General features: G+C 34.5%; 1 pseudogene; it reads right to left on the bottom strand.

Moving 5' to 3' along the window:
- Positions 1 to 2780: 2780 nt before the first annotated feature.
- Positions 2781 to 24084, bottom strand: LOC122035787 (annotated as a pseudogene).
- Between the last annotated feature and the right edge of the window lie 2318 nt (positions 24085 to 26402).

Here is a 26402-nt window from a genome sequence, read left to right as displayed (position 1 = left end):
TATTGTGTCTGATTTATTTTACACAGACAAAAGATCTCAATGCTGATCCATAGCTTTTCTTTCCTAATTTGCCCAAGAAATTGCATTCAAGTTCATTTATTTCCCTGTTAGCTCTAGCATTATATTCAAGCTAATTTTTCTTTTAGATTTTGTGAAATTGCCAGTTTTGATTGCACTTTATAGATATCTAAATCGGTGAGGTTTCCCTATTCGTTTCTAGTCATCTAGAAATACACGGTTTTGGGGCAAACAGGTATATGTCGCGACACAAACTTGTTTGTGTTTAAGGACAACATTATGTTGATAAAATTAGTGTGCACATTGCTTCTTTGTATCTTGGATCCATGACTAAGTACTATTCTTCATGGTAAAATACTATGCATGTGGGTTGCAATCTTTATGTAGCAACTCAAATGGTTATCTTATTTGTGTAAGTTCCTATGGACGATAGCTTTATGTATTTGGCTTGGTTCTTGAGTTTAATCTGAAAATCCAAATCATCTATGATCCAAGTTTAAATTCAGAGGAGTACTGGAATTGTTGATGAGTACTGTGTAAGTTCCAAGTTTAACAGAAATTTTTACTGAACCATACTTATATATTAGATTACTTTAAAATTTCATTCTTCTAGTGTTTTAGTAATTCTTTTTTCTTATTATGTTGGACATGGCCTGTCTATGTTAAAACTGAAATTGGAACAATAAAAGAATTTCTAGTAGATTGAGTTCCTGATATAATGGAAGGTTTAGTATCTTCTACTAGAATTGTTGATGAGTCTCCTTTTGCAGTGACCATTGGAGAAAAAAACATTTCTGTTCTTGCAAAATCCAACATGGTTTACTCTATTGATTTAATTGGTTATGGTTATTGTGATAAACCAAACCCACGAGTAGTTACTATGAGTTCATTCTAAACATTTGAGACTTGGGCAGATCAGCTATATGATTTTTGTGCTGATGTTGCTAAAGATGATGCATTCTTCACATGCAACTCTATCTTTGGCAATGTTTACTTGGTAACAGTTTCCTACATTCTTTTTGTGCAAACCTTTTATTTTATATTTTTGTATGATTTCTACAATAAAGCCTCCCGCACTTTCTTCCTATAGATGTAAACATTTTTCCAGTGTTTATATTCCATATTTTCCTCAATTGAAGTTTAGAATCTTCATCTCAACTACAAATTGCTTGACACTCAAGAATCAGGTACACAATGAAGAACGTGAAGCGTAAAAATATCTTGAGACAGAAAGAAACTTAACAGTCAAAAATATTTGTAGTCTTACTATGATGTACCCTAGATGACATGCATATTAGAGAGGATTTCTCTCCTACATTGATCTAACTTGACATGTTACCAGTTGGAATAATTAAATGAAATATGATCTAAACTGGTCAATGAAGTTGTCACATCCAAATCAATTTGCAGTTGTTTCATTTCCCCTTTTATAGTTGTTTGTTCATTGTTGTAATCATCATAATAATCTGAATATTAAAAGTGGGATTATGCGTGTTCAAATAACAACTAGCTGATTTAATAGTTGAGATGAATTATCTCTATTAGAGTTAACATTGGTAAATAATGGACAATAAGATCTATGCAGTTGAATCCAAATAACTACAACAAACACGGTCAAATGATGATGATGATTAATTATTGACGGTAACAAGCCTTAGACATAATCATGTTTAGCCATGTAAAAGACAGTAGTTAATCTTGTTCGAGAAAAATGGTCAAAGACAGTAGTGAAAGTAATCTTGTTTGACTTCTCAGCTAGAAAAACTTCATTTTTGGTATTGCTATAACTAAGATTTGTCAATATGCCCAGCTATCTCTGTTGCATAAATATTTATTTTCATCTGGTTTACGCCAATGTTCGGGGCGTTCTTTATGGGCCTCCGGGAATAGGGAAGGTTGGTATAGTATTTTTATTTGTCCTACATAAGGTCATGCAATAGATCCTGATTGATGATTGTTGCTTAGCAATTATCCATTTCATTTTCAGACATTGTGGGCAAAAACTATTGCAACACAATGCTCACTGAATTTTTTGAGTGTGAAGGGACCAGAGTTAATCAACATGTATATAGGAGAATCTGAGAAGAATGCCAGAGACATCTTTCAGAAAGTATTATGAATGTTAAAAAAAAAAAAAAAGCCAAGAGAATCTAAGATTTAAGGACCAGAGTTATCTTTCAAAAGCAAGATATATTGGAACTAATATGCATGTCTAGTATGTAGGATTTTTTTATTTTTATATAGACTTAACAAGGATCCAAAGTTTGTAGATTATATGTACATATTTTCTGTTTAAATTGTATGACATATTTCTGGTTCAATAGTAAGAAAATTGATCAGTTGTACTTTCATGATATTTTAATTGATATTATTTATAAGGATTTAATTAAGCAATTCATTGTGTAAATAGATTTTAGTTTTGTAAATAGATTTATCTTTTGCTAAAAAGTTGTATTTTAAAAAAGACAGCTTTTTTATCAATTAAAAATATTAACTTTGCTAAAAAAGATAATGCTTTTTAAGCGTAGTAAAAGTATTGTTTTTGTAAAAAATAACAACGTTTTTTAAGCGTTACAAAAACGTTGTCTTTACAAAAAATGACAACGTTTTTTAAGCGTTGTCTTTGAACGGACTTTTTACAACAGTGCTTTTAACAGCGTTTTTTTTAAGCCACATAGATAACGTGTTGTCTTTCATAGTGTCACTATTGTGTTTACACACGCATCTCAAAACATTTGCACATTTTCCAAAGCATTCCTAAGAAAAGACTGACAAGTGACTGATACATTTCCTTAAATGGACCCTCAAATCTTTGTTATTTGACAAGTTGAAAGCTTCAAAAAAAAATGTACAGAACAATTGGGCCTTGGGCCCACATTGGCCGAACGGTCATCATTCAAGAGGATCGCAGACCAGCCCTGCAAAACATCGCTAGAGACTTAGTCTTCACTCAGCCCCTTAGCTTGCCTTCACGGCGGAGTACATCTGATCGGTCCGTAAGCCCGATTGGCTAGAGCAGCTGGTCGAGTTAATACTTAGCCATTAGCTTTGACTGATGTTTAGCAGATCAAGATGTCCGGCCAACCAAACTTTTAGCTTTATCTTTAATTTGTGCGCGGACCTCTAAGCTCAGACATATAGATTCGGTCGACCAATAGAGATTCGACCGGCCAACTATGGCCCGACCGGGTCATATGATTCAATCGGACCACATGATCCAGTCGGATACTCTCCTACTCCGGTAGGTGGCTCTGCAGGTTGACTGCCTCTTAACTGTGACCTCCACGTCAGCCGGCCTTCCCTATTTTGACCCGCTCTCAGAGGGTCCACCTTTATCACCATATCACTAGACATCTCCAGCCCTGGCCTTATCATCTTCGCAGCCTGGATTCCTTCCAGTGACACTCCGGTGTACAACATTGAATTCGGCTCGTTCATGGCAGCAGCGCCTCACCTTAGCGGTGTCGCCGCTATCAAGTCGGCAATTGTCACCATAGCAGACGCCGACGTATCTGACGAGTTACTTGAACCGACGCTTTATTTTGCCAATGGCACAGGACACATTAACCCTAACAAGACGACCAGACCAAGTCATTTACTTATGTTCATGCTCACTTGGAAAGATATCTCTTATATTACTACCTAATGAATCACTGCATACAATTACTGCTACCTCTCACACCATTAAATGATTTACTAATTTTTTTCATAGATCATGCATAGTATCCGTTCAGGTACATACCGTCCTGAATTAGTACAATCATTGGTTACTAAGATAATGAGATATATCAAGTAAATGTCATGAAAATAGCTTTGAATCTTTAACACTCAGAATTGCGTATAATGCTTGTTTGAGATTACTTTAAATTGTTATATGGTATATCATCGGCGGCCCTGCTTAAACCAGATGGGAACAACTTACCCAATTAAAATCGCCTTTATAAGCCAAACTTCATGATCACTGCATATCATTGCTGCTACCTCTCACACCATTAGATGATTTACGAATTTTTTTCACAGATCATGCATAGTACCCGTTCAGGTACATACCGTCCTGATTAGTACAATCATTGGTTACTAAAATAATAAGATATATCAGGTAAATTTCATGAAAATAGCTTTGAATCTTTAACACTCAGAATTGTGTATAGTGCTTGTCTGAGATTACTTTAAATTATTATGTGGTATATCATGAGTGGCCCTGCTTAAACCAGATGGGCACAACTTACCCAATTAAAATCACCTCCATAAGCCAAACTTCATGATCTAGTCTGATCAAAAATTCTTACTTGCTGAAAAAGGCTTAGAAAACTTTAATCTAAAGGTTCTACTGGGTTTACATCGGATTTTATCATAAAATCAATGATTTCTTTTGTAAACCTCTTTCAATGGAACTTGTGCCAACTCTGCATTCTATCGTCTCAATAAAGGGTTGATCTCCATTATACTCATACCTACTTCTTATAGAACTCTGTATCTGCCCTGTGACGTGGATAAGCTTCATGCTTTGTTGTTTTTTTTAATACTCTAACTGGGACAGTACTTTTAATTACTGCAGGAACTCTATATTTTTAGAATTTATTTTGTTTTTTTCCCTTCATTTACTGTGTTATGCTACGGAGTAACACACTGTCGTCAATTAATTTTGTGTCTCATTTATGCTCCGAATGTTACATGGGGTCTTGGCTATAAAAGGAACGAAAATGTGCGGTATTTAATATACATGATCAAATGCTTGGTTTAATATGGTAAAGCGGTTAATAAGCTACAGGGGCTCTCCGCTTTGCGCTGTGAGCACACCGAACCGCTTTAAATGCAGGGGTGTATGCTGGCAACGTTTTTAACGTCAATTTTAATCTAACGGTGAGGGTATAGTGGCGCCTTTTTTTACTTCTAGATCCAATGGACATCTTGGAATACCACAGAGAATGAAAAGTCACCTCGTAAGTCATCCCTGTCAAAGCTTTTAATGGTGGCGATTTGATGGTGACTATTTTTGTCTAGCACACTCATCGAATGGTAGGGAGAAGATCCCTACAATTGACGGCTTAGAGAAATGGTGTGATACCACCGTCAGAGTCTTCTTCTTAACTATTTTCGCTGTCTTTCACTATTGTGTTCTTACGCTCTTCTTCTTTCTCCATCTTCTGTGTCTTCTGTCCCTACAAAGATTAGTAAGTTGCGACTCCTTCAACTAGATTTTTCTCTCATTTTCTATGCACTTCCCCTTCATTCTTTTTTCCTCTGCAACTATAACTGCTGGTAATCCTCAAATGTGGTATGAGACTCAACAGTCAATTCTCCCTGAGGATGCAGGACCAAAATACGGGAGTTTTACGCAATTCTATTAGACCATGAGATTAGGATTCCCTGACGAGATCATAGACCTAATAGTTCTCCTCCCGATTTTACTACTTTCTTCTATGGTCAGTTGATAGGCGGCTTAAGGTTTCCCCTCCCATCCTTCATACAAGATTTAGCTCATTATTTTCGTATCTCCTTATCTCAACTGCAACCCAACTCCTACCGTATGATTTGTGACGCATCCATCATCTTTCGAATAAATGGCATTCCCCTTAACGAAATTTTTTTTCCATTATCTTTTTTTACATTCAGCCTGCCGAATATGAAACCCTCTATTTTACTGTCATGAATAAATGTAAATTTTTTGGTGACAGTCCAACATCCAACAAAATATGGAAAGATCGATTCTTTTTCATTAAACCGCCTAAACCCTATACTTAGCCTATTCCCTAGCTCGACGAACTCCACGAACAACCTAAGCTGGGAGACTATAAATCGAAACCAGTGTACTTGGAGACGACCTTCATTCTGAAAGATCTAATGCTCGACGTCATCCCCTTTATATGACGCTTCCATAAGTAAGAAACTGAACTGAGAGCTGACTTCCACTAGCGACGTGCTCCTCTCATCAGACGTTAGTTTCCCTTCCTTCTCTGGTGTCCGACATCGTTAATAGTGAAGGGTCTGAGTCGACCATCGATACCACCACTCATGCAATATTACATTCTCCAGCAATCGCAGCTTCTACCCATGTGATTGATCTGAATGAGTCACCTCAGAGAAGGGCTCCATTAGAGTTTCGTTCTCGGGGAAAAAGGTTAGCCCTACGACAATCATCCCCACCTCCTAACCTTTCTGCCCCTAGTGGGAGTTAAGGACGGATTCACGAAGTCAAGGCCAGGAGAAACGTCATCGAGAGTTTGAAGGGCAAATATCTCCAATAGACGACCTTGCAGAGGTGGCTGCTGAAGGGGGGGTTGCGAAGAAGAAGAGATTCATTAGACCCCCCCCCCCCCCCCAAGAGCCTGCTTCAGTGCCTTCATAAATAGTGACCCTCGTTCAACGGGGAAAATTCACCTTGCCCACAGAGAGGCAAATCGGGAGATGCGTTGTCAAATGTGCGAGCGAGAGCTAGGGAAAACCCCTCAAGCCACTAGTCAATCGTGTGCTTACCGTGCAACAGCAAGAACCCTGCACAAAGCATAATAATATCATAAAAGAAAAAGGAAACTTGAACCAAAATCAATTGGTATTAATAAAATATAGTCTAACTATTGCAAAATAGAAAAAATTAAGAATGAGATGGTCAACCAATTATATATATATATTGAGACGGGCCGATAACTACTGATCAAATAAGATCATAAGAAGCACTAATCAATTGATAGTATATTTGGGAACAATAAGGTTGTATCTTTGATTGTTTAACAGCAAAGCTATACAGAAAATCATATATAATATTGCTTTGACCAAATAATAACTATGTTTAAGAATAAACTTTTTTTGCAATTCCCGGCATCGCCTTTTCTCAAGCACATGCAGAAGTGCATGCTTTGCAAGTAGAAATATGCCAACAACTATGAAACCAGTACAATTAATTTAATATCATCTATTGCACAAGTCCACTATTTGTGATTCCTACTCAACACACATAAAATTTATTTTTTAAAAAATATTGTAGTAAATGGAGGAAAACTCACCTAGCTCATTTCCTAAAGGTTGTAATTAACAAATCAATATTCTTAGGGAAGATGTAAAATGGAACTTTGTCCAATCTCTGTATCCTTACTTTTCCGACATTATCTTTAGCTGCCTATTTAGAGAGACAAAAAAAAACACCAAGGATATGAGAATACTACACAATTAAGAATTCATGTAAAACATCATATTATGATTATTTAAGACAGTGCGAATGTTTACTCTAGCAAAAAGAATACCTCTTGATCAACAATAAACTTTCTTCTAAAAGGTAGCTAATCACAAATATCAAAGGAGTTATTTACTCGCCAACAACAGTTAATGCAGTTCCAATAGGAAGAATTTTTTTAGTTCTCATAACTCCAAGCATCTACAATAAATCAACATGGTTTCAACATAAAAAGAACCATTACTACTGTAAGAATTTAAAAAGAAATTATCACAAACATTAAGACCCTTAGAATAGTCAAGTGTCCCTGTGTAATTTTAATAAATATTATCAGCATATTTCATCCAAAATTATTAAAAACACTTAACAAAGAGAAGAATAGGAATATAGTTATCAACTATCAAAATCGAAACTTGTGGCATTTATAGAACGACAAGATTACTAGTGATTATATTAGATAATGACGAAGTTTTTTGACAGAAAATTTCATCCAATAGTTCATCTAGCAATAAAATAACCATAAAAAGAAAAATAACAATCAATATTTATAGTATTGATATACCAAGAATCAAGGAACCTCTTTGCTCAACATAAACATCATAGCATAATCTTGCATCCATGATCCAATCTCATCGTATTTTAAGAAATGTTATTCTTTCTAAAAAACAATCAAAAAAGATGTTTTCAAAAAATTTGTCGAAATGTCAATCCTGTAATATTTCACAACCAAATATAGTAAGCAAACAATATACAATGTTTCCTCAACTATGACACCTCTTAAACTGCTTTACTCACAGAGTATTATGATTTTTGAGTCGACTTTTCCACTTACAGTAACAATAAGACGAATGCAAGCAGTATCTCGAAGAATGACTAAACAAGAAAGTACATATAAATAATAAAGAAAACTATCGCAATAACATAGAACTACAAGTAATACATTATAATCATGTCACCAGAAATACTCTAATCCCTAAGAAAAATAAAAATTCCAAAAGATTTTGAAACCATCGCACTCTACAAATTGCACATGCTTGAAATTCACCAAGAATAACAATATGAAACTACTTCAATAGGTATGCGTAACTCTCGAAAAAAACAAGCACATATATGGACCTATAAAGAAAATAGATTATTCCGAAAATCTTACAAAACATAAGTTCCATCAAGGACAAGGATTGCACGGACTGTCACCATAGTTGATAAATTATGAAAGAGCTAGCTCAAAACCTATTTTGCACCATCAATACCTAGTACTATTTATGCCAAGGTGAACTTTGGTCTTGTAATAAGATTGCACCAATTTGACCTTTATAAAATGTAATCAAGGTTTAGTTCATGGAAGTTGAGTATCTGCTAATTGGAAAAAACTAGTAACCACATACTAAAGGCAAGCTCGTATCTTACATCACCCTATTTTTGAGTTGTGTATGAAATATTAGGTTAATGTTTCTAAAAAATAACTTTGAACTACTCTCTTGCATGGCTTCTACGAATGTGTGAACCATTACAGAATTCTTATATATTGATTTATACTTAATGAGCATTCACGAACAAAGAAAAAAAATAGAAGAATCAATTACTCCCAAGCATGCATATGCTGGTGTTCTCTCCTATACAAGTTGAGACAAGTTACACTTTAGGAGAAGGTTTGGCGACAAGATTGCCTCGTGTAGGCAGAGATGAAAAGTCATTGAAACTCTACTAACCCATCTTCTCTCAGATTTTTCCTTTACTAAAACTACACCTTCCTATGTTGGGAATTTTAAACCCCTCCTTAAGGATTGCATTATCGTATGGAATTAGGAAAATCAAAAAGATTCAAACAATCCTAACACAGGATTGTCACATATTTACAACGAATATGCAAGAAAACTAAAGTGAAAGCATAAATTACAAAACTGTAAATACCGTACCTGAATCCAGAGACATTTTCCTCATTGTCGTTGGGAGAACCAAAAGATAATCGACACCAATTAGCTACAGAGCGAGATCTCCATTGATAGTTGTTTGTCAAATTGCAAATTGTCACAAATGTTTGTCATAAACATTGTAAACTTTCTCAGAATTAGGTCTCCTACAAAGAGTAGACTATTTTTGAAAAAATAAAAGGACATCGTGTAATAATATAGTAAAAAGAAAAATAAAATATAAGAGAACAGAGAATCATCCCACTATAGTATTATAGAACCTAAAAACTTAAACCATCAGTTCTTTAGGCAAAGGTTCATCTCGGTACTTGTTTGTTCCTTCTAGTAAATTTCATTAATCTGTATATCAATCGATATACATCTTAAAAAAAGGCGTCACAAGCTATGTTAATACTCTAGTTTTTGAATCCGACATTGGTGCTTCTGAATATTCATTTTCAATACAAAATATTAATATAGTAAGTTACTAACAAACCATCATTATGTCCCAATTTAAGTGAATAAAAAGGGGTCAATCAATAAACAATATCCAACCCAACTTTTCTCCTATCTTTCTTCTGTGTTTACAACCAGGGATCGCCTATATAGAGGACCGAGCAATAAAAAAATCAAGGGTCCTGATTGAGGCACTGATAAAGAAGACAAAAGAATATGGCTACAGGTGAGCATGTCTAACCAAAACAAAAAAAATTAATTTACTAGCTTATTAGTTTGGTTTATCAAGTAGGCAATTTTATTGGATTCAGTTCAATATCGATTTACATGCAAATAAAACTGATAAAATCAAAATAATAACAGTTGCAAGAGCATAAAATATGTCATAATCAATAGTAACAAACTAACTCTAGCTATTTAATGCTAATACCCAAGTAGCTAGTCCTAATATCAATCCTAACTAAACCTTGATCCATCCAACCCCCAATAACCTTAATAGCCTTAAAGGTAACCCAAGTAATTTTAAATCTCTAATACCTTTGCAGTCTACTATTAGATATTTATTTTTCTTTGATTTTTAGTTTAGATAGAACCAAACAAAAATCAAAAGAAATATTTTAGTTTATTTTGAATCCAAAACCTTTTGATTTCACTTTGATTTTGGGTTGAACTTTTCAAACAAAAAAAAAAGTTTGATTTAGTTTTCCCATTAAATAAATAATCTGAACCATGCTCACCCTTAAATATGACTAAAATATCATTCAATTACAGTATCTACTAGTTCAGTTATGAATTAACCATGAAAGTTAGAGAATAGTATCATTCAAGGCATATTAGTTGCAACTTCAAAGAGAGCCTGTAAGATTATCAAGGAATAGGAATTTATGACAATGTAGACATATTTGATACAATAAATGGAAGGTCACTAGGCTCATAATATTAACATCTTTTTAGTCAGCACCTTGACTACAAAACCAAAATTTGCCATAAAATAAAGCACTTATTTGTTGTACCTAACTCCTATATATTGATTACATACTAGGTCTTAACACACATTTTACACCGACTGATACCACTTCAGAATTATGGCAACAGATTTTACACCGACAATTAGAACATATACAACTGAAGATTTTTCAATACTCTTACAACCAAAACTCAAATAAATTTATGTGACTTTCACTATGAACTGATATAGAAATATCTATGTAGTGTCAAAAATAAGAATTCAAAAATATCAACCTACATATCTCCATAAACCATGTACTAAGCAGATTATTCACATTACAATATATAAAGATGAATATAGTTGTAAAATCGGAATTTCTTACACTCTATCAAGATTGTCCTTGTATATTTGGTCAAAGGTACGACAAATTTCCATAATCGAATAAAACTTGTCCTACTCAAATAAAAAACTTAACGATTTGGGGAATAAATGAATAGTGCAGCTAATATATATCTATCATATCTCCAGTCTTAATTCTATGGAAGAGATAAAGTTGACTTGTTAGTCCCAGACTAAATAATAAATATCTTTGATCCAAAAATCTATGACTAGACAAAACAAAAAAAAATAGAAAAAAAAGACATGATTTAATCACTGTTGTTTAAAAACATTAAAACTATTTTATCAAAAAGGATCCCTCATCACAAAATACACGGTAATGGATAAATAAAATATCTAATATCAGCTTCTAGAAATACTCAAAAAATATTAAATGACAACCAATGTAACATACTTTTAAGTAAACCAAATTTTAACTACGGTACATGCCCCACATATAGACAACTAATGGAAAAAAGTAGCTACTCTTTATCGAATTTTGTAACAACAATTATTATAAGAAAAGGAGACAGTTTCATGAATCAGTCAATAAATGATGGCATACCAATGAACTTACTCCAACATTTGTACCGAAGGGTTTTCCGAGGATTCACTTTCAATTTAAGTAATACTCTTATTTATTGAATCTCGAATACCGGGCAATCAAAATTATACGAGATTGTTTGTCAGGGATTCGAGATTCAATAAATAAGAGTATTACTTAAATTGAAAGTGAATTAAATCGTCTCGGAAAATCCATCGCTGCCAATGTTAGAGTAAGTTCATTGTTATACCACCATTTACTGACTAATTCATGAAACTGTCTCCTTTTCTTATAATAATTGTTGTTACAAAATTCGATAGAGAGTAGACATTTTTTCCATCAGTTGCCTATATGTTGGGCATGTACCACAATTTAAAATTTGATTTACTTAAAAAGTATGTTATATTGGTTGTCATTTAATTTTTTTTCAGTATTTCTAGAAGCTGATATTAGATATTCGATTCATTCATTATCGTGTATTTTATGATGAGAAATCTTTTTTGATAAAATAATTTTAATGTTTTAAACAACAATGATTAAATCATGTCCTTTTTCTATTTTTTTTATTTTATCTAGTCATAGTTCCTTGGATCAAAGACATTTACTATTTAGTCTGAGACTAACATGTCAACCTTATCACTTCCATAGAATTAAGACTGGAGATATGATAGATAGATATATTAACTGCATTACTTTACCATTCATTTATTGCCCAAACCATTAAGTTTTTTTTTATTTGTGCAGAACAAGTTTTATTCGATTATGAAAATTTATCGTATCTTTGACCAAATATACAAGGAACATCTAGATGGAGTGTAAGAAATTCTAATTTTATAACCATATTCATCTTTGTATATTGTAATATGGATAATCTGCTTACTACATGGTTTTTGGTTATGTAGGTTGATATTTTGAATTTTTGTTTTTGACATAGATGTTTCTACATCAGTTTCATAGTGAAAGTCTAGCACAAATTTATTTGAGTTATGGTTGTAAAAGTATTGAAAAAATTTCAATTATGTATTTTCTTCTAATTTTCTGTTGCCATAATTCTGGAGTGGTAACTGTCAATGTAAAATATGTGTTAAGACCTAATATGTAATCAATATATAGGAGTTAGGTACAATAAATAAGTGCTTTATTTCATGGCAAATTTTGATTCTATAATCAAAGTATTAAGATTATGTGCCTAGTGAACTTCCATCTATTGTATCAAACATGTCTACAGAAGAGGATACATTGTCATAAATTACAGACTCTCTTTGAAGTTGCAACTAATATGCCTTGTATTATTCTCTATCTTTCATGGTTAATTCATAACTAGACTAGTGGATACTGTCATTGAATCGTATTTTAGTCATATTTAAGGGTGGGCATGGTTCAGGTTATTTACTTGATGGAAAAACCAAATCAAACATTTTTTTTTTTTGAAAAGTTCAACCCAAAACCAAAGTGAAACCAAAAGGGTTTGGATTCAAACTAAACTAAAATATTCCTTTTGATTTTTATTTGGTTCTATCTAAACTAAAAATCAAAGAAAAATAAATTTCTAATTAGATTGCAAATGTATTAGAGATTTAAAGTTAATTGGATTGCCTTTAGGCTATTAAGGTTATTAGGGGTTGAATGGATCAAGGGTTATTTGGGATTGATATTAGGGCTAGCTACTTAGGTATTAGCATTAAATCGTTAGAGTTAGTTTGTTACTATTGAAGTATGACATATTGTATGCGCACAACTGTTATTATTTTGATTTTATCAATTTTATCTGTATGTAAATCGATATTAAACTGAAGCCGATAAAAATGTCTAATTGATAAACCAAAATCAAACTAATAAACCAGTAAATTAATTTTTTTTATTTATGTTAGACATACTCACACCTAGCTATATTCTTTTGTCTTCTTTATTAGTGCCTCAATCAGGACACTTGACTTTCTTATTGCTCAATCCTCTATATAGGAGATCCTTGGTTGTAAACATTGAAGAAAGATAGGAGAAAAGCTGGGTTGAGAAAGTTGACTCACAAATAGTCATGCGGTCAACCTACTTAAGCCGGAAATCATTTGTCAAGAGGGATATTGTTCATTGATTGACTCCTTTTCATATTCACTTAAATTGGGACATAATGATAATTTGTTGTTAACTTACTATATTAATATTTTGTATTAAAAATTGAAAATGAATATTCAGAAACAACAATGGCGGATGCAAAAAGTAAAGTATTAACATAGTTTCTGACACTTTTTAAGATATATATCGATTGATATACAGATTAATGAACTTTGCTAGAAAGAACAAACAAGTAATAAGATGAACCTTTGCTAAAGAACTGATGGTCTAAGTTTTTAGGTATTATAATACTATAGTGGGATGATTCTCTGTTCTGTTATATTTTGTTTTTCTTTTTTACTATATTATTACACAATATCCTTTTATTATTTTAAAAATAGTCTACTCTTTGCAGGAGACCTTTACAATGTTTATGACAAACATTTTGCAAATGTTTGCAATTTGACAAACAACTATCATGGAGATCTGGCTCTGCAGCTAATTGATGTCGATCATCTTTAGGTTCTCCCAACGACAATGAAGAAAATGTCTCTGGATTCAGGTGCAGTATTTACAGTTTTGTAATTTATCCTTCCACTTTAGTTTTCTTACATATTCGTTGTAAATATATGACAAGGTCATGTGTTAGGATCGTTTGAATCTTTTTGATTTTCCTAATTCTATACGATAATGCAATCCCTAAGGCGGGGTTTAAAATTTCCAACATAAGAAGGTGTAGTTTTAGTAAAGGAAAAATCCGAGAGAAGATGGGTTATTAGAGTTTCAATGACTTTTCATCTTTGCCTACACAAGGCAATCCTACCGCCAAACCTACACCTAAAGTGAAACTTGCCTCAACTTGTATGGGAGAGAACACCAGCATATGCATTCTTGGCAGTAATTGATTCTTCTATTTTTTTTTCTTTGTTCGCGAATGTTCATTAAGTATAAATCAACATATAAGAATTCTGTAATGGTTCACACATTCGTAGAAGCCATGTAACAGAGTAGTTCAAAGTTACTTTTTAGAAACATTAACCTAATATTTCATACACAACTCAAGAATAGGGTGATGTAAGATACGAGCTTGCCTTTAGTATGTGGTCACTAGTTTTATCCAATTAGCAGATACTCAACTTCCATGAACTAAACCTTGATTACAAAGGTCAAATTGGTGCAATCTTATTACAAGACCAAAGTTCACCTTTGTATAAATAGTACAAGGTATTAATGGTGCAAAATAGATTTTGAACTCTTTCATAATTTATCAACTATGGTGACAGTCCGTGTAATCCTTGTCCTTGATGGAACCTATGTTTTGTAAGATCTTCGGAACAATCTATTTTCTTTATAGGTCCATATATGTGCTTATTTTTTCGAGAGTGTATGCATACCTATTGAAGTAGCTTCATATTGTTGTTCTTGGTGAATTTCAAGCCTGTGCAATTTATAGAGAGTGATAGTTTCGAAATCTTTTGGTATTTTTATTTTTCTTAGAGAGTAGAACATTTTTATTTCTGGTGACATGATTATAATGTATTACTTGTAATTCTCTGTTATTGCGATAGTTTTATTTGTTATTTAAATGTACTTTCTTGTTTATCCATTCTTCTACATACTGCTTGCAAGGTAATTCCTCATATTGTTACTATAAGTGGAAAAGTCGACTCAGAAACCGCAATACTCTATGAGTAAAGCAGTTTAAGAGGTGTCACAGTTGAGGAAATAGTATATACTGTTTACTTTCTATATTTGGTTATTTAATTTTACAGGATTGACATTTCGACAAATTGTTTGAAAACATCTTTTTTTATTGTTTTTCAGGCAGAACACCTTTTCTTAAAATACGATGAGATTAGAATCTGGGTGCAAGATTATGCTATGATGTTTACGTTGAGTAAAGAGGTTCCTCGATTCTTGATATATCAATACTACAAATATTGATTGTTATTTTTCTTTTTCTTTTTGTGGTTATGTTATTGCTAGATGAACTAATGGATTCTCTGTCAAAAAATTTCGTCATTATCTAATATAATCACTAGAAAATTCTAATCGTTCTATAAATGCAACAAGTTTCAATTTTGATATTTGATAACAATATTCCTATTCTTCTCTTTGTTAAGTGTTTTCAATAATTTCGGGTGAATATGCTGATTAATATTTATTAAAATTATAAGAATGATGGGACTGGACGTGTTTGTTGTTGGAGCTCAAGGTGCTACTGGATTAGTGTTAATTGTCGCTAGTGAAGTCTTTGAGGCAAAAATAGCACAGAGGACACTTAACTATTCGCAGGGTCTTAAGGTTTGTGATAATTTCTTTTTGAAAGTCTCACAGCTGCACAGATTCTTTTTATGTTGAAATCATGTAGGTTTTATTGTAGATGCTTGAAGGAAATTGGAAAAATTCTTTTTACTGGAACTGCATTAACTGTTGTTGGCGAGGTAAATAACTCCTTTGATATTTGTGATTAGCTGGCTTTTAGAAGAATTTTTTTGTTGATCAAGAGGGCATTATTTTTGCTAGAGTAAGCATTTGCACGGCCTTATAAATAATCATAATATGGTGTTTTACATGGATTCTTAATTGTGTAATATTCTCACTCTTGGTATTTTTTCTCTCTCTAAATAGACGGCTAAAGATGATGCTGGAAAAGTAAGGATACAGAGACCGAACAAAGGTCTATTTTACATCTTCCCTAAGAATATTGATCTGTCAATTACAACTTTTGGGAAATGGGCTAGGTGAGTTTTGTTCCATTCACCTTTTTTAAAAAAACAAAATATTTGTGTGTTGAGTAGGAATCACTAATAGCGAACCTGTGCAATAGATGGTATCAAATTGCTTCTACTGGATTCACAGTTGTTGGCATATTTCTACTTACAAAGCATGCACTTCAGCATGTGCTTGAGAAAAGATGATGCTGGGAATTGCAGAAAAAGTTTATTCTTAAACATAGTTATTATTTGGTCAAAGCGATATAATATATGATTTTCTGTATAGCTTTCTTGTTAAATAGTTAAAAAAAACAATCTTATTGTTCCCAAATATACTATCAATTGGTTAGCGCTTCTTATGATCTTATTTGATCAGCAGTTACCTACCAATCTCAATATATATATAATTGGTCAGCAATCTTATTCTTAATTTTCCTATTTTGTAATAGTTAGACTATATTTTATTAATGTCAACTGATTTTTGTTCAAGTTTCCTTTTTCTTTTATGGTATTATTATGCTTTGTGCAGGGTTCTTGCTGTTGCACGACAAGCATACAATTAACTAGTGGCTTGAGGGGTTTTCCCTAGCTCTCGCTCCCGCATTTGACAACGCATCTCCTAAGTTGTCTCTATGAGGACAAGGTGAATTTTCCCCGCTAAAGGAGGGTCACTCTTTCTGAAAGAAGGCGCTGAAGCAAGCTCTTTAGGGGGTCTAACGGATCTCTTCTTCTTCATAGCTCCCCCTACAGCACCCACCTCTGCAAGGTCGTCCACAGGAGATATTTAGCCTTCAAACTCTCAATGACGTTTCTCCTGGGCCTTGGCTTCATGAATCCGTCCTTGACTCCCACTAGGGGCAGAAAGGTTAAAAAGGGATGATTATCATAAGGCTAACTTTTTTCCCCGAGAGCGAAACTCTGATGGAGCCCTTCCCTCATGTGACTCCGTCAGATCAGTCACATGGGTAGAAGCTACGATTGCCGGAGAATATAACATCGCATGAGTGGTGGTATCGGCGGTCGACTCAGACCCTTCACTATTAACGATGTCGAACACCAAAGAAGGAAGAGAAACTAGCGCCTGATGAGACACCCCAGCTCTATCCATTGGCAGGAGTAGATTTACTAGTGGAAGTCACCTCCCAGTTCAATTTCTCATTGATGGAAGCGTCATACAAAGTTTGCTTTACAAAACAAAGAAAGGTTAGTTAGTAAAAAAGAAAACTACTATACATGAAAATCTCACCCAAGCGGTCGACCAGCGACATATTTTTTTAGGCTCAACCCGACCAAATTAAGCAACACCTCATTCTCCACCCAGAGAGTAGCGTTGAACATCAAGTCCTTCAGAATGAAAGTCGTCTCCAAGTACACTGGCTTCGATTTGTAGTCTCTCAGATTAGGTTGATCGTGGAGTTCGTCGAGCTAGGGAGTAGGCCAAGTATAGGGTTTAGGCAATTTTGAAAAATAATTGATCTTTCTATGCTTTGTAGAGGTTGAACAGTCACAAAAAAATTTACATTTATTCCTAAAAGTAAAATAAAAGGAGAATGTTATACATACGGCAGATGATGGATGCGCCGCAAATCATAGGGTAGGAGTTGGATTGTAATTGAGATCAGGAGATACGGAAATAATGAGCTAAATCTTGTATGGAGGGGAGGGGAAACCTTAAGCCGCCTATCAACTAACCATAGAAGAAAGTAGTAAAACCGAGAGAACTATTAGGTCGATGATCTCGTCGTGGATTCCTAATCTCATGGTCTAACGGAATAGCGTAAAGCACCCGTAATTTGGGTCTTGCAGCCATAGGGAGAATCGACCGTTGAGTCTCATACCACCTGACGGAGGATCTACCAGGAGTCATAGTTGCAGAGGAAAAAAGAAGGAAGCGGAAGAGCATAGAAAAGGAGAGGGAAAAATTCAATTGAAAGAGTCACAACTTACAAATCTTTGCAGGGACAGAAGGCACAAAAGATGGAGAAAGGAGAAGAGCGTAAGAACACAAGAGTGAAAGGCAGTGTAAATAGTTAGGAGAAGAAGACTCTGATGGTGGAATCACACTGTTTCTCTAAGCTGTCAATTATAGGGATCTTCTCCCTACCATCCGATGTGTGTCATACAAAAATAGTCACCATCAAATCATCACCATTAAAAGCTTTGGCAAGGATGACTTACGAGGTGACTTTTCATTCTCCGTGGTATTCCAAGATAACCATTGGATCTAGAAGTAAAAAAGGGAGTCACCTTACCCTCACCGTTAGATTAAAATTGACGTTAAAAACATTGCCAGCACACGCCCCTGCATTTAAGACGGTTCGGTGTGCTCGCGGCCCAAAGCGGAGAGCGCCTACAGCTTATTAAATGTCTTACCACATTAAACCAAGTATTTGATAACGTACATTAAATACCGCACCTTTTCGTTCCTTTTGTAGCCAAGACCCCACGTAACATTCGGAGTAGAAACGAGGCATTATAAAATTAATTGACGATAGTGTGTTACTCCTCAGCATAACACAATAAATAAAAGAAAAAATAATAAATTCTAAAAATATAGAGTTCATGGAGTAATTGACTATCACAAGACAAAAGTACTGTCCCACCTAGAGTATTCAAAAAAAACAAGAAAGCATGAAGTTTACTTATCCACGTTAAAGGGTAGATACAAAGTCCTACAAGAAGTAGGTAGGAGTATAATGGAAATCAATCCTTTATTGATACGATAGAATCCAGAGTTGGTACAAGTTCCATTGAAAGAGGTTCACAAAAGAAATCACTATTTTTATGATAAAATCTGATGTAAACCCAACAGAACCATCGGATTAATGTTTTCTAAGTCTTTTTCAACAAGTACGAATTCTTGATCAGACTAGATCATGAAATTCGGCTTATCGAGACGATTTTAATTGGGTAAGTTGTGCCCATCTGGTTTAAGCAGGTTGTCGATGAGATGTCATAGACTAATTTAAAGTAATCTCAGACAAGCACTATACGTAATTCAGAGTGTCAAAGATTCAAAACTATTTTCATGAAATTTATCTGATATATCTCATTATCTTAGTAACCAATGATTGTACTAATCCAGGATGGTATGTACCTGAACGGATACTATGCATACTATTGACTACTTGATCTGTGAAAAAAATTAGTAAATCATCTAATGGTGTGAGAGGTAGCAGCAATGGTATGCAGTGATTTATTAGGTAGCAATATAAGAGATCTCTTTCCAAGTGAACATAAATATAAGTAAATGTTTGGTCTGGTTGTGCCTTTCTAATATTCAATTTTTCTAGGTTTGAGGCACACAACACTATCGTTTTCTAGCACGTAAATTACATGCCTAAGTTGTGAAAGAGGAATAGTAAAGAGATAAAAAAATAAAAAAATATGTCAATAAGACAAATGCTTGAAATTCCATTTGTGCCTCTATGTTAATCAGAATTCCAGAGACTGTGCTATTTTTCGCAGAGTTAAGAAATTCGTCCAGGTTCATAAACTTGCCCTCATTTTTCACAGTAGGATTTCTTGTCATGCTAGACTCATATAATGGGCTTGTTAATTTCGCTAAAGAAAAATAACAAAAACGGGAGATTAGTGTAACTACAATATTTCCATTAGGCTATTTACATCATCAAAAGCAAAAAAAAATCCTTCTGATTTGATGAGTTCTAGAAAAAGTTAGATAGTTATCAAGAATGAATTATGGGAATTTTTATCAAAAACTTAATTTAAGAGATAAATCAACAGTTATTTCAACTTTAGCACAGAGAAATAGCTATTTAATTATAGCACTTTACTGATACTATGATATCATATCTTATATAGAGCTCAATGGAGATGCAAAACAAAACACAGCTTCATGATGATGACTAACATTATAATATCATGTGATTATCCCTTTAAGACTAAAGAACATCAGGAACCAAAGATGACAAAAATGAAGAAAGTTTCTTACGTTTCAAGCATTGGATGTCCCTCCATGACAGATCAAATGAGAAGATTCCGTTGCTCTTTTGTATCTCAGGAACCAATGTTCCTTGTGGCATAAAGGTTTTTACTGCTGTTGTGTGACCCATAATATCTGCTGATCCTAAACAAAAGGCTACTCCATCTTTTGACATCTGGACTGAGCAATCTATTACATCTGCTCCATCTTCGACTGCCTGTTGATAAGCGAGATCAGTGGATCCAGCATAGATTCCACTCGCACCATTGTGTGTAATAACCAATGCTCGATCTACATCAGGATTGTGAAAAGTGTATGGGCATTAGAGACAAACAAAAAAATTTTAAGCACAAAAAGCAGTGTGTTCATTGAAGTAAAATTTATTAACCTTTTCCAGGGTGAGTACTCTTGTTGTTGTGTGCCAAGAAAGCTGCATCAGACAAAAAGGATAAATAATAAGAAATTTACATCAATAAAACAAACTTTAGGACAACATTATTGTTAAGGCTTTGTTTATTAGGGCATTTAGTTAAAATATTTATGCTAAAACAGTATTATGCTTGAGGAAAAGTAAGTTATCAATTAAAGATAATGATTTCATGTATTCTATCAAATGTAGCATCCTACTCTTCATTTAATTTTGTAGCACTAAGCATTCTTTGCTTGACGCCATAATTTATAGTTTCAAGAAGCCTTATCACACTAAGAAATCCAGATAAATGATGACTCTTTTCTTTTAGTTCCATGGAAACATATTCTGGATAATGGCATTAAAGATAAAAAAAAATTGGAAGATGAGTAATATATTCTTACATATAGCTTCTGATGTCGTCGAAGAGAAATCTATAAGCACTCCATCTACTGAGAAGTTTGAATTGTCAATAAACTGCAAATATTCAACTGTTGGATCAAAACTATAGTTGTAACTCCCAGGACTGTCATTGGAAAAATCAGATGCATAAACTTCAAGGCCAAGAACATGTGCATCAGTCACAAAAGAAGTATGGGCCTGCAGATATTGATCTTCATTAACCGGCCATATGTAACTCTTAGGAACAAGGATTCCAGAATCAAATGACTTGATGGTAGAAAGATCAGTGAGAAGAGCACTATAAGTTCATTTGTGGAAGGTTCAACATCATCCACATTTAAGGATTGGAAAATGAGCTTTGTCTTGGCCCCCTTCTGACCATCCTGTTCATACTTTTTAGGAATCCTACTTCTGGATATGATATAAAATCAATAACTATTTGCTACGAAACTGATGTAATGTAGTCCACAACATCTAGATTGTGATCCTTGAAAAATGTATTGGACTACAAGTTGAAAGACATCATAAAGTTAATTAGTATCTCAGGTATCAAATTTCTAGATAGTTGTGGAATATCAAGTTCATAGAAATAGATGGGGCATCTTAGTGATAACTCCTTAATATAAATTTCTAAAGATTCATTTACCATACTTTTAAGCTCAAGTATTTCACCGAATAAAAGATAGATGTAGAAACATGAGATGAAATAAAGATATTTTTGCAAAGAACATCATAAAGATGAAATAACTAAAATTTTGAACCTCTTACATGAACATTTATCCAAAATTGAGAAGGGTGAAGCCCAACAACATCTTGCACCATGGATATTGGCAGACATGCATCAAATATGCTTGGTCGAGCAAAGACACTTTGAATCACTTTAAACATAAAAAGGAAAAGTTTAGATGACTTATTATATTGATACGAAACAAGGAATTAGTCATTATCTGAAATTTTTACAATTCGTATGGTAAAAAAAAAAAAATCACTATCAATGTCAATGCATCTTGTTTTTAAGATTATAACTATGAAGAATCTTTTTCATCATTAAAAAGAATAGTAGAAGCTTCTATCTATGCATGTACAAAAATGCAACAGCTAAGAGTAGATGTGCAAACCAAAAATGGTGCTATTGTACACTCTGTGCATCCAAACTTGGCCTTTCTTTCAATAGATGTGCATTAGAGTCATACATCAATATACAAGTAATAAACCATGTGGCAATAACCATAAAAGGAATAATTCTCAATACATGGTTAATTTATGTATGCTTGACTAGATACTGATGCTCAATAAGGAGGCATAGTAGGTCGAGGATGACTTAAAACCATTAAACAATAGTTGATGATTTCACTCATAACTCAATACATTGATTGTTTCCAAACAAGAATCCTCACCGGTCAAGAACACCTTATGCCATTCATGGATAGAAATACTTTGCAAAAAATTTAAACTCACTACAAAACCAATGCAAACGACAAGTAATCAATTAAGGAACCTTTTAATAACCTACATGATTAGTAAAATGGAAAGTTTCTATCTTTTTAGTATATAATCAATGTTATATATGACAGATATTCATCAATAAACTTCAACATGGAAAAGTATCATTTACTAAATAAAAGAGAAACGTTATGAGAAGATACCTAATCAAAATAATCTATGGAATTTGCAATTCATTAAATCTTGGTTGTCACTCCTGGTTAAATCTTAAACGGACTGCAAAAAAAAGTTAACGCAACATAATAGTAAACATAAAAAAAGCTACACTCACATGAGACGTTGTTATATAATTGATCTGAAGTGAATCTACAGAAAACCATCCTTGAATTGTTTTCTATTGACAGGATAAGTTTTTTGCCCTTCCGGCAAGACAGATGAAATAGTTGTTGAATTATCAAATCTATAATCTGACTGACAGATTCCAGCTCCATCTTTTGTTAATTGAAGGTCACAATATGAAACTACATTTTTTACACTATTTGCCGGTGCAAATTGGTAAACATATTGGTCATACTCTGGGAAAACTGCAGAGAAACCTCCAGGTGCTATAACTATGGGAGCATTACCTGCAAAATGGATGCAAAGGTAAATAGATACTATGATAAGTCACATAAATTATACAATGGCAGCTTGCAAAGTGAAATTTAGCAATTTCCATATTAGTTAGATCGTCATTTAGAATACAGAATTGCTCTTGAGTAACCTTGTAACGAATATCCATTAGTAACATATGATACTATTAGCAAATTACAACATGTAAGGTAATAAAAAGATGTATTAGGCAAAGAAAAGCAATGGAAAAAAATTCGATCATCTTTGATAGCGGTATCATCTAATTATGCAGGCAAATTGCTGTGCCCCTTGAGGAATTTCTTAGGGATTATTTCTCATCTATATGGAACAAAATCTCTACTTTCCAACCACTCAAATTCAAGAGTATATATATATTTTTTTTAATGATTTTGATCAAGCATAATATCAAGCAGTATAATAGAAAACCAAAATTTTGAAATGAAAACTTAGGGTTCAACTTGTAAAAGAAATCAACTAAACTCGTACAAAGAGGAAACAACATAAATTTAATGCCTTTGATGGAAGAAAGTTCGTTTTTTCCCTTAATTCTTGTACAATACGTCCATCGAGCATAATATCACGCATCCTCAGAGCATAATACTGATAACAAAACTCTTAATCATACCACTCAAGGTCTGCCATTGTGTAGAAGGATTTGCAGCTGTAGCTCGATGAAGAAGTGCGACAAAAAGACACATTTAACAGCATTCCACAATCCCAAAGATAAATCCTGCAAACTTCAAAACCAAAATGATTTTTTTATTTAAAAAAGAAAAAGAAAAAAGAATCCCCTTTCAATAAGGTTCCGATTGATGGTTTCCTGGTCGCAGGAAACCTAATAATCACTCATTCGTCAATCTCTGGAGACAGTATAAAAAATACAAGGAAAAGTAACGAAGGAGCTTAAATCTCTCACAATGCTAACCCTTTTAATGGAGAAGCGCTCGTCGTAACCTCCATTCCGGCACACGCTTGGCATCCTCATTGCTAGAGTGAACGAGAGGAAACAAAGCTTAGTTTGCTCCAGCTTAAAATAAATTGATATTTATTGGAGTATATTGCCTTTATTCCCGAGGCTACTGCTGAAGCCTGCACTGTTGCCGAGGCTATCGGTGAGTGTTGCTGAGACAACGGCTACTGCTGAGACAACGGTTACTGCCGAGACTCCTTGGGGGTGGAGATTACAGCTGGGTTATTGATGGCTGTGCTTAAACGTTGGTTCCTCTACTACTGCCCTCACCTCACACATGCAAGTGGGTGGGATCCACCTGCATGTCTGTGGGGTCCTTTTTTTTTTTTTTTTTTTTTTTTGTTTGTTTGTGAGGGGTGAGGGCAGTGCCGGTAAGGATAAGATCGAATTAATCCTCATTGTGGACCCTCACCATCTGCTGGCAACATTAAAAGGACATCTATGCCCCTTGAAATTTCAAAAAAAAAATTGTGACATATAAACGGTATAGACGCCTCATCCAAATAAATTATCTAACGGAGGATATGTAAAGGCCAAGCAACAATGCGCTCATTTAAAGGTTTGTTAAGCACTAAATTAATTGGAAATTAAATGACTGATACCGCTCTTAGTGGTTTAATTTAATTACCACCAACCAAATTAAGCTGAAGACATTTTTCACAATATATCTAGTAAAGGACTCTTTATACACTATATTTATCATGCAAAAAACATAAAAACATTCAATGCATAAATAATTTATTAAATAATTGATATATATGAGCATCTGTTTTGATCCTGTCTGAAATCTGTGAAGATAACCGCTGGCTCCAATGAATGACGCTCCAGGATGAAGAAGACCTTCGAGAGATCCAACAGAAACTCCTAGTCCTCGATCCTACGCACAGCAAGATAAACCAACAAAGCATTAATGGCCTAAGACCGAAGTGAGGATCCCTGGTTAGGCCCTCCAACGCTCAAGTTAGTTTCTCTCCAAAGGTGGAAGAAGAAGAAGAACTGAAGTGAAACAGCGTTTAGATGCTAGAACTTGCATACCCACCAACAGAGTGTTGGTGCGGTTAGCACTAACGATTTAACCCAGTTTTTGATGAATGACAAATAGGTTAAGTTAAGTTTGTCGTTATCTAATGCTTTGATCGAGTATGCAGGCTAAGTCCAGACAGGTCGACGGGCTGACCGGATGTCTGGCACGAAGTCCAAGCGGGTCGACGGGCTGACCAGACGCTTGGCGAGAAGTCCAGCTAGGTCGACGGGCTGACCAGATAGTTGACACAAAGTATGAGCGGGTCGACGGGCTGACCGGACGCTTGGCACGAAGTCCAGCTAAGTCGACGGGCTGACCGGATAGCTGGCACAAAGTCCAGACGGGTCGAAGGGCTGACCGAACGTCTGGCAGGTAAGTAAAGGTAAGTCACTGGAGGAGAGTGACTGTGAGGACGCATCCCAGTTAAGGGACAGTAGGCGTCGGTCCAGTTTAGTTCCATTTTGGATCCCTAAATTGAGACCCTGACTAGGTTCTGGTCTCGGGAAGACAGGACCTAACTCATAAATCTATATAAAATGTCTATCATATATTTTTTCTAACTCTATTTTGTAGATACAAATGTAGAGCTTCAAATTTTGCACGCGTAGCAATTGACAGAGCTTGATTCCGAGTTCGGAGTCAAAAGTTATGACCTTCGGAAGATGACTGTGTCAAACAAGTAGTTGGAGACGACTCGGATCAGCCAGACTTGAACTCTCCTCATCTGATCCGAATTTTTGGGATCTAATAAGCTCTGGAGACCCCTCCAAAGGGCTATAAAAGGAAGGGGTGAGCATGCTTCAAAGACACATCTCTCAGAACGAAGAATCTGCTTCCTTGTGCTCCTGCTGCGCTGCGATCTCCGACAAGCTTTTCCTTTCTGTTCTAAGTCTTTTTATTGTCGATAATTTTTCCTTATTAGCAATATTGTACTTAACTTGTAATCTATATTTCGAATTGCTAGTGAATTGCCCAATGAAAGTACTCACGGAGTACGGGCCTTCGAGTAGGAGTCGTCACAGGCTCCGAACGAAGTAAATCCACTGTGTTCAATTTTTTTATTCCGCTGCGTTTATACTCGTTGTTTTTCGAATCGATATTCACCGCCCCTCTATCGACGCTTCACGATCCAACAAGTGGTATCAGAGCCGGTACCGCTCTGATTTGGTGCAACCACCAATCAGACAAGGGGGTGATTTTTCTTATTTTTTTTAGGCTTTCAATTTTTTTTTATAATTCCAAACTGGTACTCTTACCTTTTTGGAAATATTTTTCGTTGTAATTAATCTAAATTGGTGCAACACCAATTTAGCTCGTTTTCTATTATTTCTATTTCCTTCCGCACTACTAATCCAAGACCAAGTCTTGGCACCACTTTTT

Source organism: Zingiber officinale, unplaced genomic scaffold (genome assembly GCF_018446385.1).
Source record: "Zingiber officinale cultivar Zhangliang unplaced genomic scaffold, Zo_v1.1 ctg108, whole genome shotgun sequence".
In the NCBI taxonomy this organism is placed as follows: domain Eukaryota; kingdom Viridiplantae; phylum Streptophyta; class Magnoliopsida; order Zingiberales; family Zingiberaceae; genus Zingiber; species Zingiber officinale.
The sequence above is the reverse complement of the archived record's forward strand: the minus strand, read 5'-3'. Positions and strand labels throughout refer to the sequence as shown.